Source organism: Grammomys surdaster, unplaced genomic scaffold (assembly GCF_004785775.1).
Source record: "Grammomys surdaster isolate TR1022 unplaced genomic scaffold, NIH_TR_1.0 100, whole genome shotgun sequence".
Taxonomy (NCBI): Eukaryota; Metazoa; Chordata; class Mammalia; order Rodentia; family Muridae; genus Grammomys; species Grammomys surdaster.
In genome coordinates this window covers 10075262-10092609 of record NW_021604579.1, presented here as the reverse complement: position 1 = coordinate 10092609, position 17348 = coordinate 10075262, and the positions used below count along the sequence as shown (strand labels likewise).

The window sequence follows — 17348 nt, the reverse complement described above, 5'->3', positions numbered from 1 at the left end:
CACAAAAATGGGGTATGGTGGGGCAAACCCGTAATCCCAGCATTTAGGTGGTGGAGGCAGGAGAGTCAGAAGCTTCGTGATATCTTCTGTTATATCACAAGTTGAAGGCTAACCTGAGCTACATGAGACCCTATCTCCAAGAGAGAAAGAAAAAAAGATAAAGGGAAAGAAAGCAAATAGTGGAGGGAGCGATTTTATAATGATCAAGCAGGGAAAGCCTCTGCCTTTACTACTGGGGCCTTGTTCCTTTCTTCTGGACTCCATGGTCCCTGTGGCTTTTCTTCCTTTCTCATAGGTTGTCTTAACTTTCATTCTCCTCATCTACATCAAATTAGCCACCAGGTCTGGTCCTTTACATCACATAGCATCTCCCAACTTGGGACTTATCTTTTTAAAAACTATCCCACCTTGCTGGGCAGTGGTGGCACACGCCTTTAATCCCAGTACTTGGGAGGCAGAGGCAGGTGGATTTCTGAGTTTGAGGTCAGCCTGGTCTACAGAGTGAGTTCCAGGACAGCCAGGGCTACACAGAGAAACCCTGTCTCAAAACAAAAACAAAAAAAAAAACCAACCAAACAAACAAAAAAACAAAAAACTACCCCACCAGCTTTTATTCTGTATATCTTAGAACATCCAGTCTGTTCTCTATTATGTAAACTAAGATCTTTCACAAATAAATGTTATCAACCCCTCCCTCAGATAAAACCCTTCAACAGTGCTGTGCTCCCCAATGGCGCCGTGCTCCCCTGGTCATCAAGGGCATCATCCTTAGTGCTGATCTCAGGGCCTGACTGACCTCTCCTGATCCACCCATCACCTGCTCCCCCACCCATTACATCAGTGCTCTCAGACACTCCGGGTTCTCTGAGGTTCCCCCAAGACTCCATGTCATTTACTACCTCATGGGTCTTTGCTCACACTGATCCATCTATCTGTCTGGACTGCTTCTCTAAGCACTTAGCACCTACTGTTCCTTAAATTTCAACTCTGCATGCAGGGATCAAGCATGTGCCAGGCCTAAGATCTTGGCTCTTCCCTGATCACCTAATATGAGAAAACAGTTATGTTTTGCCAAACACTGTGTCTTAGTTTCTTTTCCTGGGGCTATGACAAAGTACCCTGACAGGAGCAACCTAAGGGAGCTCGGATTTTTCTTGGCTCTAAGTCCAAGGAACAGTATGGCGGGGAAGTCAACGCAACAGGAGCTTAGAGCAGCTGCTCACATTGCATGCATAGTTGAAACCTAGAGATTGTTAACTGCTTGGGCTCAGCTTGCCTACTCCATGTGTATTTAACCACCATCCCTGGGAAATGATGCCACCCACCATGGCGTATTGTAGCACCCCATCCCTGGGAAATGGCGCCTCCCACCACGGCTAGGTCTTTCTCTTCAATTAACCTTACTAAAGGTTAATTACTGTCATCTCCCCAGACATGCCCAAAGTCCCATCTCCCAGGTGATTCTAGATTTTGTCAAGTTAACAATGAACACTAACCATCATATATATTAATAAGGCTGGTTTAAGTCTTGCTCTCCTTCCTCCCAGGGACCATGAACTAGTTAGTGCTTATGCAAATCTAAGATGCTATGGTTCATTCTTCTCTTCAGAGGCTTAGTGTGGAAGCCAGATGTGAAACTCCTTGTACATATTTATACATATGTTTATTCAGCAGATAATCCTCAGTCCTTCTATGGATGATCTAGGAGGTGCTATGTCAGGCAGTAGCAAGGCCTTGGCTTTTGTGGAGGGCAGGTTAGTGTATCTTAGCCCCTTCTATTCTTCTGCAGCAGACACTGAACTCCTTCTGGTCAGGAACCATGTGTTACTTATCTCCACACATAGTAAGTGTGTATTAGTGAACTTTCCATGACGATATCAAAACAAGGCCAGCAACTTACAATGATAAAAGGTTTATTTTGGCCCACAGTTTTGCAAGTCAAGTCCATGGTAGATTGGTCCTGTGGTCACAGTATGTAACAGACTAAAATTGCTTAGCCCATGACCAGAACACAAAAGAGAGAGGAAAGACCAGAGCCTCATTCTCCCCATTAGAAGGCGGCCTAATGATCTTAAGACTTCCCACTACTTGACACAAGCTAGAGTAATTTTGGAAGCAGGAATCTCAACTGAGAAAATGCCTCTATAAGACTGGCCTATAGAAAGGTCTGTCAGGCATTTTCTTGATTAATGATTGATGTAGGAAGGCCCCACCCCACTGTAGGTGGTTCCCCCCTTCCCCCCCCCCCCGGGCCGATCATCCTGGGCTTGAATAAGAAACAGCATCTGTCCATGGCTTCTGTTACAGTTCCTGCCCAAACTTCCTTTGGTGATGGACTGTGATGCAGAAGTATAAACGAAATGAACCCTTTCCTCCCCAACTTGCTTTTGGTCAGGGTGTTTATCACAGCAATAGAAACCCTAACTAAGACAGTCAGTCCACTGCCCCCCAATAGCATCACTGTGGGAACCACACCTTTACCATATCAATCTATGAGAAATAGTTCAGATTAAAACTATATCAAGAGGCTCAGGAGATATTTTCACCAAGTGAATGATATCCCGGGGAGAGGAAAAAAATGCAAACTCATGAAGACGTTATGGAGCAGGTCATAATCAACACATTCTGAACAGTTTAATACGGGTACAGGCCGAGGCATGAGGATTTTATGGCCCAGAAGGAAGGTAAAGGGTAGAAGCCACATGTTCATGTTAAAGAGGCGTGATTTGGAGGCTGGCAGTGGCCTTTGTAAAATGGACTTAGGAAGAAGTCATGCTGCCATGTGGTGGAGTGTGGTAGGGACAATACTGATGACCCGGCTGGGAGTAGAACCGTAAGGAAGCCTGAGCCACAGAATTGGAAGGAAGGGGTGGCATGAAGCATTCCTGAGAGAGAGAGAATGACCCAGCACAAGTGAAGGGCTAGCAGGCAGGAGGGAGGAGCCTCAGGCATTTGCTGGGTTCTGGTCACTTGCATATCTATATGGTAAATGTTTTCTGCATGTGTCTCACATTCCAGCCCTGATGGCAGTGCTGTGTTTTGGCCATGGGGCAGGACTTTTGCTGTGCATTTCAGCCAGGTTCACTTCATAAGGAGATGCAGGTGGGGAGAAGGGACCTCCATGGTCATTCATTTTGCAAATTGAGAAACTGAAATGCAGAGGGAAAGGCAGAACAATGAACACAAGAGGTGGCACTGGAGAGCCTCATCATTTGTGTGGTTACCCAGATCTGTTTCCACTTCTGATGCAGAGCAGTAAAGGCCATCAGTCTTTCATGTATGTGCTGTGACTTAGACTCCACCCTAGTCATGGTAGGGTTTATTCCTCCATTCTCTTGAATCTGGCTGAGTGTGGGGCTTTGTTTAGCTCATAGATGCAAATGCGAATAAGATTTCAGAGACTTAACTGTAGGATATGTCTTCTACTTTTACCCTCTTGGGATGCCACTGTGGTAGGAGTATACCAGTAGTCTATCATATATCAGTAGTCTAGACAAATGAAGAATGAAGCCACTTGGAGAAGAACTGTGGTACCCAGTCCTCAGACAGCACTGGTAGCCAGACATTCCAACGGAATGCATCTTACAAGACAGCACAGATGACACCAGGGAAGGGGCCACTCAGCCATCCACAGAACTGTGATAAATAATAAATGATCACTGTTCCAAGCAATTGAAATTAGGGAGCAGTTCATTATGACTGGAGTAACTTCTGTGATCATTCCAAATGGCATGTACTTATGCTACTATCTACTCTAACCAGTGGCTTTAATTTTATGCAAAGCATCAATTTTATGTCTTGTGTAAAAACTAAGACCCTGGAGCACCGATTTCTCTACCCTAACAATTAGAAGAGATTTAAGGCAGTTTTATTTGTAGAAATCTTAATGTGGATGGTATCCACTGAATAACCACAATGAGCCTAATAGAAAATGTCCTGAACCTGGACAGACTGGAAGACCTGATACCTGCCTCTTCCATTTGCCAACTGTGTGATCTAAGCTTTTTCTTGTGTATGAAAGCAAGTTGACTCCCTGGGAGTGGATTGTGGTGTAGGCTCACCTGTACACTAAGTTGAGAAAAAAAAAATGTATCCTTTAAAAAAGGGTGCAAAAAGTACCTTGTGTGGCTATATGGAAAATGAATATATTTTTGTCATTATAGTTGATAGCCAATTTGATTCAAGGCAAAAGGCAGAATTTTATCTTTCTTCCCATTCTTACTTGGGCGTTTGGATCTGAACAATGACCATCTAAAATCATTTGATTTAGTGTGTTCTTCTCGGTGTTGGTCAAGCACCAGTGAAAAGGGACATAAGGTCCAGGAAGTGGAGGCACAGAAGTGCCAAAACCCGAATGCCAGGATCATCTTTTTGTTCCTCTAAGATCTAAATGCAATGGGCTTAAAAATGTTCACATTTCATAAATCTTGTCATTTCAAACATTCCCACATGTTTTCTGTGAGTTCTGTGAGCTTTTTATTATTCTCTCCTCCTCAGGTCTCTTTCTCTCAATCAGGACAAGCTGAAACATTGCTCTACTTCCACACTCAAGCGTCCTCACGTCCCTCCCCCTCTCCAGAAAGCAGACCTGGGTCTGACAGTCTTTCCTAAAGCCTTCAGGGTCACTGGAGGGGTCACATCCTGTACACAGCAATCTACATATTTCCCTTCGGCTGTTTCAGTATTTGTACACTTGTTTACCTTCCTAGCAGGTGGAATAGCGGGAGGCTTCTTCTGGCTCTCTTGCACTGACTTTAAAAAGTGTGTGTGTGTGTGTGTGTGTGTGCAGGCACACACATGGAAGTCAGGAGGACAACCTCAGACATCAGCCCTCACCTTCTACCCTGCTTCGATACAGGCATTGTTTGAGGCTGTATATGCCAGGAATTCTCTTGTCTCCACCTCCTATCTCAATGTAAAAGCGCTAGGATCACAGGCTGGTCCAACTGTGTCTGGCCTTTCATGGGTTCTGGGATTTGAACGTAGGTCCTCAGGCTCATGGGGCAAGTGCTTTACCCACTGAGCCACTCCACTAACTTCGTTACTCATCACTATCTTTGTCCTCTCCCTTCTCTATTACTACCTCTGCTTAATTTGCTGAGTGAATTCCAAACTCCTCTTTCCTCTTTTTTTTTTTTTTTTTAAAACAAAGCAGTTCGATCAGCCAATTTCCCAAACTTCATCAAGGCCCAGTATCAAAGAAAAGGTTCTTCTGTGCACTAGGATTCATGCTTCTAAGAAGGCAGTTGTGGATAAAAAATGGCATTTTTTTCTGTTATAATAACCACAGTATTTCATATTTATTGAGTGCCTGCTGTGTGCCTGGCATTCTATCAAGTACTGTCCAGTATCATTTTCTCATTTGATCTTCACAACAACAGCAAGACAGTTTTTGTTATTGATTTTCCTTAAGATAAGAAACGGGTGCATGTGTTAGAAAAATGAGGTAACAGACCTATGATCATTCAGCCAGCAAGAGGCAGAACAAGGATTAAAAAAAAAAAAAAAAACCCTCATCTGTGTGGGTCTAAGCCTGTGCTCCTTCTCCTATATTGCATGGCCTTTCAGGGGAGAGAGAAGGAGAAAGCAATCAGACCTGAGGCTACATGAAAGCAACACCATCTGTTCTTGTATTGTTTCCCAACTTTGAAAGGGTTGTTTTATATGTTATCTCATTGTTCCTGTGAAGAATGTGCTATTCGTTTATCCATCTTGCCCAATTTGAAATGAGGAAAGGGAACTAGGCCTTATGGGAGCGAGTTTGGCATAGGGGTGTTTGGTCTTATGACCAGAAGTTCTAGGTGAGTAGGAGGATCAGGAGTGGCTGTAGGTGTTACGACAGGGTCGTGCGGTGCAGAGGCAAAGGGATACAGGTCAGGAGACCCCATATATAACTGCTGTCACCAGAAGGATGGCGGGGCAGCAGCTGGTGAGAGAGATGGTACTCCAGGGGCTGAGATCCTCAGTGATTCCGAGCCATAGAGAATGATACGGTTGGTGGGCAAAGGAGAGCAAATCTTTGTATGTGGGTGGGCCTGGCAATGCCGCCCACCCCTGGTGTTATGATAACGTGGAGGTTAAGAAAATGAAGAGCCTTTCTTCAGAAAGGCATGTGTCTTTGTGCCATGGAGGCAGTGTCACGGGGGAAGGTAAGGTTTTAGTAAAGATAAAGAGGTAACCTGAGTATTCCAACGATGCAAGGGAGTAGAACCAGGGTTCTAGAGGGAGCATGGGGGCGAGGCTGGAAGCCAAATGGGCAGCGGGAACCTGACTAAAAGGGCTGGTAAGCAGCTCTAACAACCATTGTAAGGATTAGGACTCTGATGCAGAGGCAGAGAGGCTGGAAAGAACATCTTAGACAAGCCATACTGGAACTGAGAAAAAAAATCTGGCGTTGTTATCTGACTCATCTTTCTATGATCTGGGGTGGGGAAGACTATTGAAGAGAATAAGGAAGAGCTGGAGACATGGCTCAGTGGACAAGAACACTGACTGGTCTTTCGGAGGACCTGGGTTCAATTCCCAGCACTCAACTGACAGCTCACAATTGTCTGTAACTCTAGTTCCAGGGATCCTACACCCTCGCACAGACATATATGCAGGCAAAATACCAATGCACATGAAATAAAAATAAATCATTAAAAGAAAGAAAGAAAATAAAAGAATAATAACTCCAGACACAAACTGTCAGCCCAGTGACCTCGGGACAATGGAAAGTGAAATCCATATAAGGATTTGAAGGCGAGGGTGCTTTACCTCCTAAATCTACCACTCCAAGAAGATCTCAAACCTGCTAAGGCTCAGACAAGAACATTTATAACGCCAGTTCGCAGCCTCCATGCTACTGCTGGTACTGGGGAAGCAGCAAGGGCTATTTTAACAAGGTCGAGGGCATTTCAAAAGGTTAATCAGACCACTGGTATAGAGGCTGGAAAGAGAGGCAGGAATTAGGATTCTTGCATTAGTCCAGGCCAGAAGCCATGAGTCCTGAACCAAGATACTTTATGCAGAGAAAAGGAAAGTGAGAGGAAGGGTTGGATTTGTTCAAATGGGATTACCAGTCTCAAAGGACATGGCCCATGAAGGGGTGGGGTGCGGGGCAGAGGGTGATACCCAGCTTCCTAGCTCAATTTCCACTTGTAGACAGGCTGTGCTCCCTCCTTGAGAGTTTATGAGAATGGAGTAAAGCATTTGGAAATAACAAAACTTGACGCCATCATCATCTACATTATCATTAAAGCCCTCTGAGCACCCTGTAGGTGCAGACTATAGAGTGTGGGCAGATTATAATAGTCACCCTGATATATACCGTCTGGAGCTCCCAAGAAATTGTGAATTCCCTACACCTGCCAGGAACGGAGGGACGGGGCGGATCTTACATGGGTTCCGCCCAGGGGCGGGGCCTGGACCCAGCGGGAACCCAACCCATCTTCAGCCAGAGCCTCAGCCCTCTGTAGCCGAGGTGGGAACCAGACCCGCCCCGCTTGCCTCTCGCCCACTACCGCCAGGTGCAACAGTCCGGCTGCACTGTCCGTGAGCCAGCTCTTATCTGAGGTAAGGGGCGCGGCCCCGACCCGGCTCCACACTGCCCGGGAGCAGGGGACCGAGGACTAGGCAGCCTAGGGGACTCAGAGAGGGGCTGCGGGAGGCCGCCAGGGACCCGCACCGCGGCAGAGCAGGAGTGCTGGCTCGCACTCTGCACCCTGGGATTCCCAGGTCCGCCCAGAAGCAGCGACCATTGGGGCTGGGGGCAGATGAGCAGCTACTGCAGGTAGTGAGGGGTGGCTGGGTACATCTTAGGGCAGCGGAGAGATGCTGAAAGGATGGAGGGGAGGCAGGCGAAAGGGGGCGTGAAGGCGGGGGGCTAGGGTGGTCTAGAGGGGCTTTGAGCAGAAGAGCAAGGGCTGAAAGGAAGGGGCGCAGGGCAGGATCGGGTATCTGGTGGGGTTGAGGATCAGGACTTCCGGGACGTGAGTGTGGTTAGCTGGGAGTGAAAGGGTGCAGAACCCAGCCCCAATGGTACCCGTGAGGGGGTCTCGGTGGATGGAGACATAGGGGTGGGGCCTGGAGGGGATGAGCTTGGAAGAAGGGAAATGTGAGGAGCCAGCTGGGTCTACTCCGCCAGCAGAGGGAGGGGCGGGAACTAGGTAGGGGAGAGGGTCTTGACCCTGCTTATGGTGGAGGGACACCTAAGTTCTGGTCAGGATGGAGGAGATGGCGCTGGAATGGAGCAGGGTCTTGCAGCTGGAGGCAGAGAAACCTTGAGGGAACTTGGAGAGTGAGATTGCAGGGATGATGGGTGCGAGGTGAAAAACGTTATAAGGGTTGAGCACAGCCTTGGCACTAGCCGCGTCTTGGCTCCTCACAGCATGAGGACAGCAGACACTGGACCAGACTACAATGCCAACTGGAGCCATGGGCAAGAAGAGAATAGTGAACAGAAAAAAAATCATCCACATGCGATTCTATCTTGGAGTCAAGCGTGGAAGAGACTTTGAGAGGGCAGGATGACAGCCTCTAGAAGCCAAAAGAGGTGTGGAGTGGAAGTGGGTTTCTCCATCCCATCTTCCACATGAAAAGCCATAGACTGTAAACAAAATGTGTGTGTGTGTGTGTATATATACCCTCATGCAAGAAGATAGAGCACACCCCTTCTGCATCCTGGAACAGAAGAGGAGTGCATTTGCTTTGCAGGTTTGAGGACCTAAATTCAAATCCTCAGATGTAAGAGCTTGGCATCATCTCTGTGCCTGTAGCTCTAGCTGTAGGGACAGAGACAGGGTAAACCCCTGGAGCTTGAAACGTGACAGTCTCAAAAAATAAAGAGACCGGAGAGATGGCTCGTCAGTTAGGAGCACTTGTTGCTCTTGTAGAAGACAAGGGTTCAGTTCTCAGAAACAGCAAGTGGCTCACAACCATCCTACCTGCAGTTCCAGGGAAATCTGACACCCTCTTCTAACCTTTACAGGCACCAGGCACTAACATGGTGTATGCACATACGGAAATGTAGGCAAGACATTCATACACATTAAAAATTAACTAAATCTAAAAGAATAAAAAAATAAGAAAGAGAGCAAAAGAGGAAGATAACCAGTACCCTCCCTCAGCCTCTGCATGTGCAGTTGCACACATGCACATGGGGTAAAAGTGCCTCTGTGCATACACCACACACACCACACACCACATACACACCAGACACGCATATACACCACATACCACACACATGCATACATACCACACATACACACATGTATATATACACATACACACACATACACATACCACACACATGCATACACACCATATACACACACACACATGCATACACACCATACACACACCACACACACATGCATATACACCACACACACCACACACATGCATACAAACCACACACACACACACACACACTCACATACACACAAGCATACACACCACATGAAATAAAAATAAATTAAAAAAAAAAAACCAACAGAGGAAGCCCATGAAAGTCAGTAAAGGCCTCTTGTGGGAGTCGGAATCCATAGTGTGTTGGGAGCAGAGGGATTTGAGGAAGGCAGATGGGGTAGTGAAGTCTCTTGGACATGAAAGATTATCATGCTATCAGTGGAGTAAAACATGCTCCTGTTAGAAGACATAGCACGGGAAAAGGCGAAGGATTGCAATACAAAAGGAAACATGAGTAACTGAGAATGAGCTCCCGAGGTCCCTGCTCCATCTCTACGGAGTCCACAGAGCACCTGTCCGAGCTGTAGGTGCCAGAGGCTGTGGGTTGAATGGGAAACTGCATGGTGGTTGCCAGAATCAAGGAGAATGATGTGGGTTGACAAGAGTCTTGTAAACTGCAGAGCATGGTTCCAGAGAAGCCACTGTGGCTGTGCCGGTGTGGCTGTGTCATGGCATCCTTGACTCCCGGCTTCCAATCAGAAGGAACGAAACCAGCATGGATCGAGTCTTGGTTGTGTGGAAGGTAGAATGTCTCCGAAGCAACTAGCAAAATGCTTGACATTTAGCGAGTGCTCACTCTATGGTACCTGTTGTGAGAGTGATGGTGGCTGTGAGAGTCCTGGGAGGTCGAGGAGGCTGGGCAGGCTTGGTGCAGTTAGGTTGGTCGCCAGGAATGGCCTAAAGAAAGAGTCAATTGTAAAAGTGTGATTTGGGGGAAGGATGCACACACTAGAACAAGATCCACACATACATCCAACTTCCTTTAAAAGTGTTTTACATTGTAAAAATGTGTGTGTGCGTGTGTGTGCGTGTGTGTGTGTGTGTCCATTAAATGTGTAGTGGGCAGTGAGTGTGCCACAGCACAGGCATGGAGGTCAGAAGACAAGTTGGAGGAGTCAGTCCCTTCCTTCTAGGTGTTCCTTTCTGAGCCGTCTTCATGGCCTCTGCCTCACTTCTTACTCCACTAATGAATGTTTCCCAAGGAGGACAGAGAGGTACATTCATGGAGTGTCTTCTAAGTTCCATGTGCTATGTTAGGTACATCATCCACATTACCTACAATCTTCCCAACAAAGTTTATTTTATGAAGGAGAAAAACTATGTTAGCCATGTAAGTTTCCTTATCTATGTAATAAATACATGGTAGAACAGGAAACTGAATCTAATTTCTTCGATTTAAAACCCCAAACTATTTCCATCACTTAAGATGTCTTGATAGAAAAATAATGAAGCTTGGAAAAAATATGTATGTGTATATATATGTATAACAAGATGGCTCAGAGGGTAAAGGTGACTGCTGCTAAGCCTGATGGCCTGAGTTCAATCCCTGGGACCTGGTGAAAGGAGAGAACCAACTCCAGTAAGTGGTCTTCTGACCTCATCCACATGAGCACATTAACACACGTGCACTTACACACATATACACCAAACACATATATTTTTTTTTTAATTAAGAGGTTTTTAAAGCTAGACTGGCAGGCCAGCAGGCCCTGCAGAATCTTCCTGTCTCTGCCTACCCCATGTTGAGGTTACAGGTACATGTTGCCATGTCCAACATTTTTACTTGGATTCGGGTATTGAACTCAGTTCTGTGTGCTTATGAGGCAAGCATTTTATGGACAGAGCACATCCCCAGATCCCATAAAGCATTTGTTTACATACTGACTTTAATGTCATAACAGCTGTTCCAGGGACCCATTCGATTCAATCATTTTGTAGAGAGAAAACTGAGGCTAAGTGTATGAGTTGCCTATAGTTGCATAATTAATTGTTGAGAGAGCTGGGCTCAACCCAAGCCTCTCAGACTTAATCCATGGCCAGTCTTCTGACTCCATCAAAAGAGCACGTCCATCCCCTCTCCACTATATTCACAGAGTTGATGTCTTCCTGCTGAACTTCAGGGCTCTTTCCACACTTCACTGACATCAGCTTCTTCCTTAAGTGCATATTTCTTGCTGCCCTCGGGACTGAAAGGGTTATTTGTTTTTCACAACAGCCCTTTGAGGAGCTCCCACAGCCAAGACCTCCCCACCCACCCCCAAGTCTGGGACCAAGAATGGCTTCCCAGATGATTCCTGGGCCTTCATCTGTATTGCTTGTCACGGAGACAGTGAGCTACTCTGCGTTATTTTATGCAACTGTCACACAAGAGAGGGGCGGTTTGATGGATGCTTATCGCACAACTGCAGTTCTGTGCGCAGCACTGTGCAGTGACCTGTCTGCTCAGAGCTGCCTCGGGCGGCTGCCTGCTGAGATGCTTTCTGCTTCTCCACCAGATGTCTGTGTCTCTCCTGCCACCTCCTGAGGAGATGCCCTCAGGGGCTTCCATCTGAACATTTCCACTCTGCTCTCTGTCTCTCTCTGTTCTCACACAGCCCTCTGGGATAGCTGTACTGTGTCCAGATAAGCAGATTTGACAGTACAGTGTGGCAAACGCTGTGTGGCGGGCAACCTGACACTCCATCCTGGGAACACTGTTTGGCTTACCTGAAACTTGTTACTGTTTTATTTTTCCTAGGCCCAGCCAAATCTGGGAAGCATGAGGTAACAGACATCCTGGTCACCAACTGGCTTGTCGTGTGATCTGGGACAAATCACTGTTTTTTATGGAGCCTCCATGTTTCTTACCTGTCAAATAAGGGAGCAGGCAGATCAGATATTTAAATGAGGTCAGCATTTAAAATGTAAATTCTTCAGGAGTTAAGCACTTGCTGCTCTTGCAGGGGACCTGGGTTTGATTCCCAGCACCCACAGGTGGCTCACATCCACCTGTAACTCCATTTCCAGAGGATCCAACGCCCTCTTCTGGCCTCTCTGTAGACACCATACACAGGTAGTACACAGATACACATGCGAGCAAAACACCCATACACACAAAATGCAAAAATAAATCTTTAAAAAATGAAATGAAACTTGTGTTCTTCCCATTACTCCCCACTCCCCAGCTTTAGCATAACTAAAGGCAGGCATGCTTCCTGTGGGTTCTATTTGAACATATGTGTGTGTGTGTGTGTGTGTGTGTGTGTATGTGTGTGTGTATGAAACTGGGACCAGTAGCCAGGCTTCCTGTTATAGTAAAAAGAAGCCCCAAGCTCCACCTTTAAAAACTATTTATTGCCGGGCAGTGGTGGTGCACGCCTTTAATCCCAGCACTTGGGAGGCAGAGGCAGGCAGATTTCTGAGTTCAAGGCCAGCCTGGTCTACAGAGTGAGTTCCAAGACAGCCAGGGCTACACAGAGAAACTCTTGTCTCGAAAAACCAAAAAAAAAAAAAAAGAAGAAGAAAACTATTTATTTATTTATTTATTTATTTACAAGGTCCTCTGTAGCCTAAGTTGGCTTCAAACTTGATATAAAGCTGAAGATCACATTGAATTCCTGATCCTCCTGCCTCTACTTCCTAAATGCTAATATTACAGTCCTGTACCAACAAACCCAGCTTCAAAGGATTACCCTTTAATCCTAGCAACTGAAGAATATAAAACTGTTGGACATGTGGGACACATCTGTAATTTGAGTCTTTGAGAGGCTGAGGCAGAAGTGTCATGAGTTCAAGACCAGGTATATAGTGAGTTCCAAAGCGGTATCCTACCCCTATCCCCATTCCCGAAAAGGTGTGGGTTGGAGAGATAGCTCAGAGGTTAAAAGCACCTACAGCCCTTGCAGATGACCTGGGTTTGGTTCTGGTACCCACACTGGGTGGCTCAGAACTACTTGTAACTTCAGTTCTAGGGAACCCAACACCTTCTTCTAGCCTTCAAGAACTCCTGGACCCACATAGTGAACATAAATTTAAGCAGATTCACACACCTACGCAAAAATAATAATTTAAAAATGTTTCAAGAGCATTAAACTGGATATATAATTGGAAGAAGTAATAGAAATTTTCATTGGTAGTCTGATAAATGTTTATTGCAAGAAGTACATTCCCTAAAGACTCACTATCAAAGTTGGCAAGTGAGAGATGGCTAGAGCTGCCCTGAATTCAGAGGGGGAGACAGCCAGCTCATTGTAGAACAGGCCAAATACTAGAGCCCAAGTGACTGGGAAGACAGTTGAAAAAAAGTTGACCGCAGAAGTGAATTGAAATCCAGGCATGGTGGTGCATGCCTTTAATCTCAGCACTCTGGAGGCCAGAGGCAGGCAGATCTCTGTGAGTGTGAGGCCAGCCTGATCTACATAGTGAGTTCCAGGACAGCCAGGGCTACACAGAAATATGCTGTCTTGCAAAACCAGGGGTGGGGGAATTAAAGGGGTCAATAAAATATTAATAAATACTGCATAGCTTCCACAAACCAAAAATCAGCACCAGATTGTTTATATATAGTCTGCTGATTCTATTTGTGCCATGGCTCTATGAAGTAGGTGATATTTCCCTATTTCAGGGTAAATACTATGGCTTACAGAATTTATATGACTTGTTCAGGAATTCAGCTGATGGCTAGAGCAGCAGGTTTAAACCTCCCCTAGGGGAGGTTTAAGATGTAGGGCACTGGGGCTGGAGAGATGGCTCAGTGGTTAAGAGCACTGACTGCTCTTCCAGAGGTCCTGAGTTCAATTCCCAGCAACCACATGGTGGCTCACAACCATCTGTAATGGGATTTGATGCCCTCTTCTGGTATGTCTGAAAACAGCTACAATGTACTCATGTAATAAAATGATTAAAAAAAAAAAAAAAAAAAAAAGATGTAGGGCACTACATCTTGTCTTTGCTGTTAGCTTTGAGGCTTTCCAAATCCCTTAATTTAAATGGGATAATGATTCCCATCCACCTAACTTTCTTTTTCAGATTCACCTAAAAGATAAAATATGATAAAGGGCCTGAAATTGAGTTAAGAATCAAATCTATGCCTTAGTAAAGTTGCTCTCTGATCAGAGATTTTATTTCTCAGACTCCATCACCAGGGAACTAATTAGGAAAATGAATAAAATGAATGAAAGTTTATGTGGAAAATGTCCACTGCACGGTTGTACAGTAGACAAAAGAGCTGGTGAGCTGACTCAGCAGGTGAACTAAGCCTAACAGCCAGGAGTCCACATAGCGGAAGGAGGGACTGATTCCTGAGCACTGCCCTCAGACCTCCTCATGCACGCCTTGGTCTATGTGCACCCAAACACACACACACACAGTAAATAAATAAGTGAAACTTAGTTTTAAAAAGACTAAAATAACAGCTTTTAAAACAAAGTTAGTCCATGTGGTGGCAATATGCCTGTCATCCCAGCACTTGGAAGTGAGGCGTGTGGCTCTCTGTATGAGTGCCAGGCCAGCCAGAACTATCTGTCTTAAAAAAAACAAGGACAGGGATCCTGTCTCAGAAAAATGCACAAAAACCATCCCAACAGCAGCAGCAGCAGCAACAACAACAACACCCAAACAAGAAAGATAACATTAAAAGATTGGTCAGATAACACAGGTTGGGATAGAGCTATAAATGTCATTGAAATAGTATTTATGAAGAATTATAAAGTATCAGTGCTTTTTGAATGTACTTTAAAAGCTGAGTACTTTAAAAACAGCTTTATTTTTATTTATGTATATATATATATATGTGTGTGTGTGTGTGTGTGTGTGTGTGTGTGTGTGTGTGATAAGCACAGGTAAGTGTGCACAAAGGCCAGGAAAGAGAAGAACATCAAACATCCTTCTCTACCACTCCTAACCTTATCCCTTTGAGCTAGTGTATCTCACTGAACCTGGAGCTTGCTTTCATGTTCTTTTTTTTTTCTTTTTTTTTTTTTTTTTTTTGTCTAGACTGGCAAGCAGCTAGTCCTAGCAATCCTGCCTCCATTACTGTAGTGTCAGGGTTATAGGCATGCGTGAGACCATGTCCAGCTTGTTATATGGGTGCTGGGATCCAAACTCATGTCTCATATTTGCACAAGCACTCTTAACCCCTGAGTCATTGCTTTGGTTTGAATCACCAGGTTTTTTTTTTTTTTTTTTTTTTTTTGGTTTTTCGAGACAGGGTTTCTCTGTGTAGCCCTGGCTGTCTGGCTGTCCTGGAACTCACTCTGTAGACCAGGCTGGCCTTGAACTCAGAAATCTGCCTGCCACTGCCTCCCAATTGCTGGGATTAAAGGTGTGTGCCACCACTGGCTGGCGAATCACCAGTTCTTGAAGTAGGATGTGTAAACTAAAAGTGAAGGTTTATGAGACACTTTAAGTATCCAGTGGTGCCCATCTGTCTCTTCCAACCTCACTGTCTTCTTCCATGTAAATGCTGTTCAGGAGATGTTCCACACTCTCCTAGGGAGCCGTCTCCAGATTGAGTCAAAGATGAATCTTGGATAAAGACTTGAGAGCTGGGAGCTAAGAGCTAGGAGCACAGAGCCCACAGGAGGCCAGCAGTGATATTATGGAAGAAGTTTTGTTAAAGGGTTGGTCACAGCCTTACATATGCATCTGATCTTTAAGAGAGCTTTATCTTTTCACCTTCACCAGCTTCTCGTCCTTAGAGTCCACCCAGGAGGTTCATGGAGCCAGATCCGCTAGGCTCGCTCCTTCTTTCTTTTTACATTCATTTATTTAAAATTGTGTGTGTGTTTGTGCTTTTAGCTGTGGGCCAGAGCATGTGTGTGGAGGTCAGAGGTCATCTTTCAGGGGAGTCAGTTCTCTCCTCCATCATGTGGGTTTCCAGGGATGAAACCCAAGTCATCAGATGCCATCCAGTGCTGTTTCCCACTGAGCCACTGACTCTCCTTTTTTCATTAAGAAACAAAACAACCCCCCCCCCCAGGAATTCCCAAAAAGAGTAAGAACCTGAACATTGGTTCACATAGGATAACTCCACTCTTCTCTGACTACTCTCACCCATTTTTCATGTCCAGGAAGAAGAGAGACTTAAGGATTCTAAGCAGGGCACGTGAGGCTTCCAAGATGCAGAAGAAGCAACTAAAGACTCAACTGAAAGATCTGGGTTTTACTCACATTTTTAATCCTAGTGCTTGGAAAGCTAAGGCAAGAGAATTGCCTCAAGTTCCCAGCCAGAAAATCTATCTCAAAAAACAAAAAGACTAGGGCTGGTGAGGTGGCTCAGAGGGTAAAGGAGCTGTCCACAAATTCTGACATGAGTTCAATTCCTGTGAGGATTTGAATAAGAATGGTCCCTATAGGCTCATATATTTGAATGCTTAGTCACCAGGGAATGACACTATTTGAAAGGATTAGAAGGATTAGGAGGTATGGCCTTTTTGGAGGAAGTATGTCACTGAAAGTAGACTTTGAGGTTTCAAAAGCCTATGCCAGGTCCAGAGTCTCTAAGCTTCTAAAAGAAGAGTCTATAAGCTTCTAAAACTGTAAGCAGGCCCCCAAGTAAATGCTTTCTCTAATAATGGTGTCTCTTCACAGCAACAGAACAGTGACTAAGATAATCCCTGAAACCCACATGGTGGAAGGAGAGAACCAACTACTTCAAGCTGTCCGCAGACTTTCACATGTGTACAGTGACACACACACACACACAGAGAGAGAGACAGAGAGAGAGAGAGAGAGAAACAACTTTTTTAAAAAGATGAATGAAGTCATAAGACTAAGTATTAATTAGACTGTATGGTTAGATCTGGATTATGAGGTTGAGATTCAGACCTTCTAGGGAAGGAGAGAGTGCTGTTAGACTTGATATGTAGTACATATTTTCTGAACAGATGAATGAGGGAGTGAACAGATAAAGAATCAAGATTCCAAAGGACAAAATTATCAGGGATGTTCACACCTCTGTGAGGTTTACTAGTTTTTAAAGATGTCTATCCTGGATGGCTTTTGTCACATTGACATATTTGAGGAAGAGAAACTCTCAATTGTGGAGCTGCCTCCATCAGATTGACCTGTAGGCAAGCCTTTAAATTTTAAATTTTAAGTTAATGATTGATGTAGGAAGGCCTAGCTTACTGTGGGCAGTG

At 45.2% G+C, this 17348-nt stretch overlaps 1 protein-coding gene across 1 annotated transcript in view; it reads left to right on the top strand.

The window, feature by feature from the left end:
- The first annotated feature begins 7449 nt into the window (after window positions 1–7449).
- The window catches only part of Rab3b (RAB3B, member RAS oncogene family), a 65190-nt gene continuing 55291 nt past the window's right edge, over window positions 7450–17348 (top strand). Inside the window, exon 1 of the mRNA XM_028787310.1 lies at window positions 7450–7554. The gene's annotated coding sequence lies outside the window, so the exon portion shown is untranslated. The remainder of the gene's footprint in view (window positions 7555–17348) is intronic.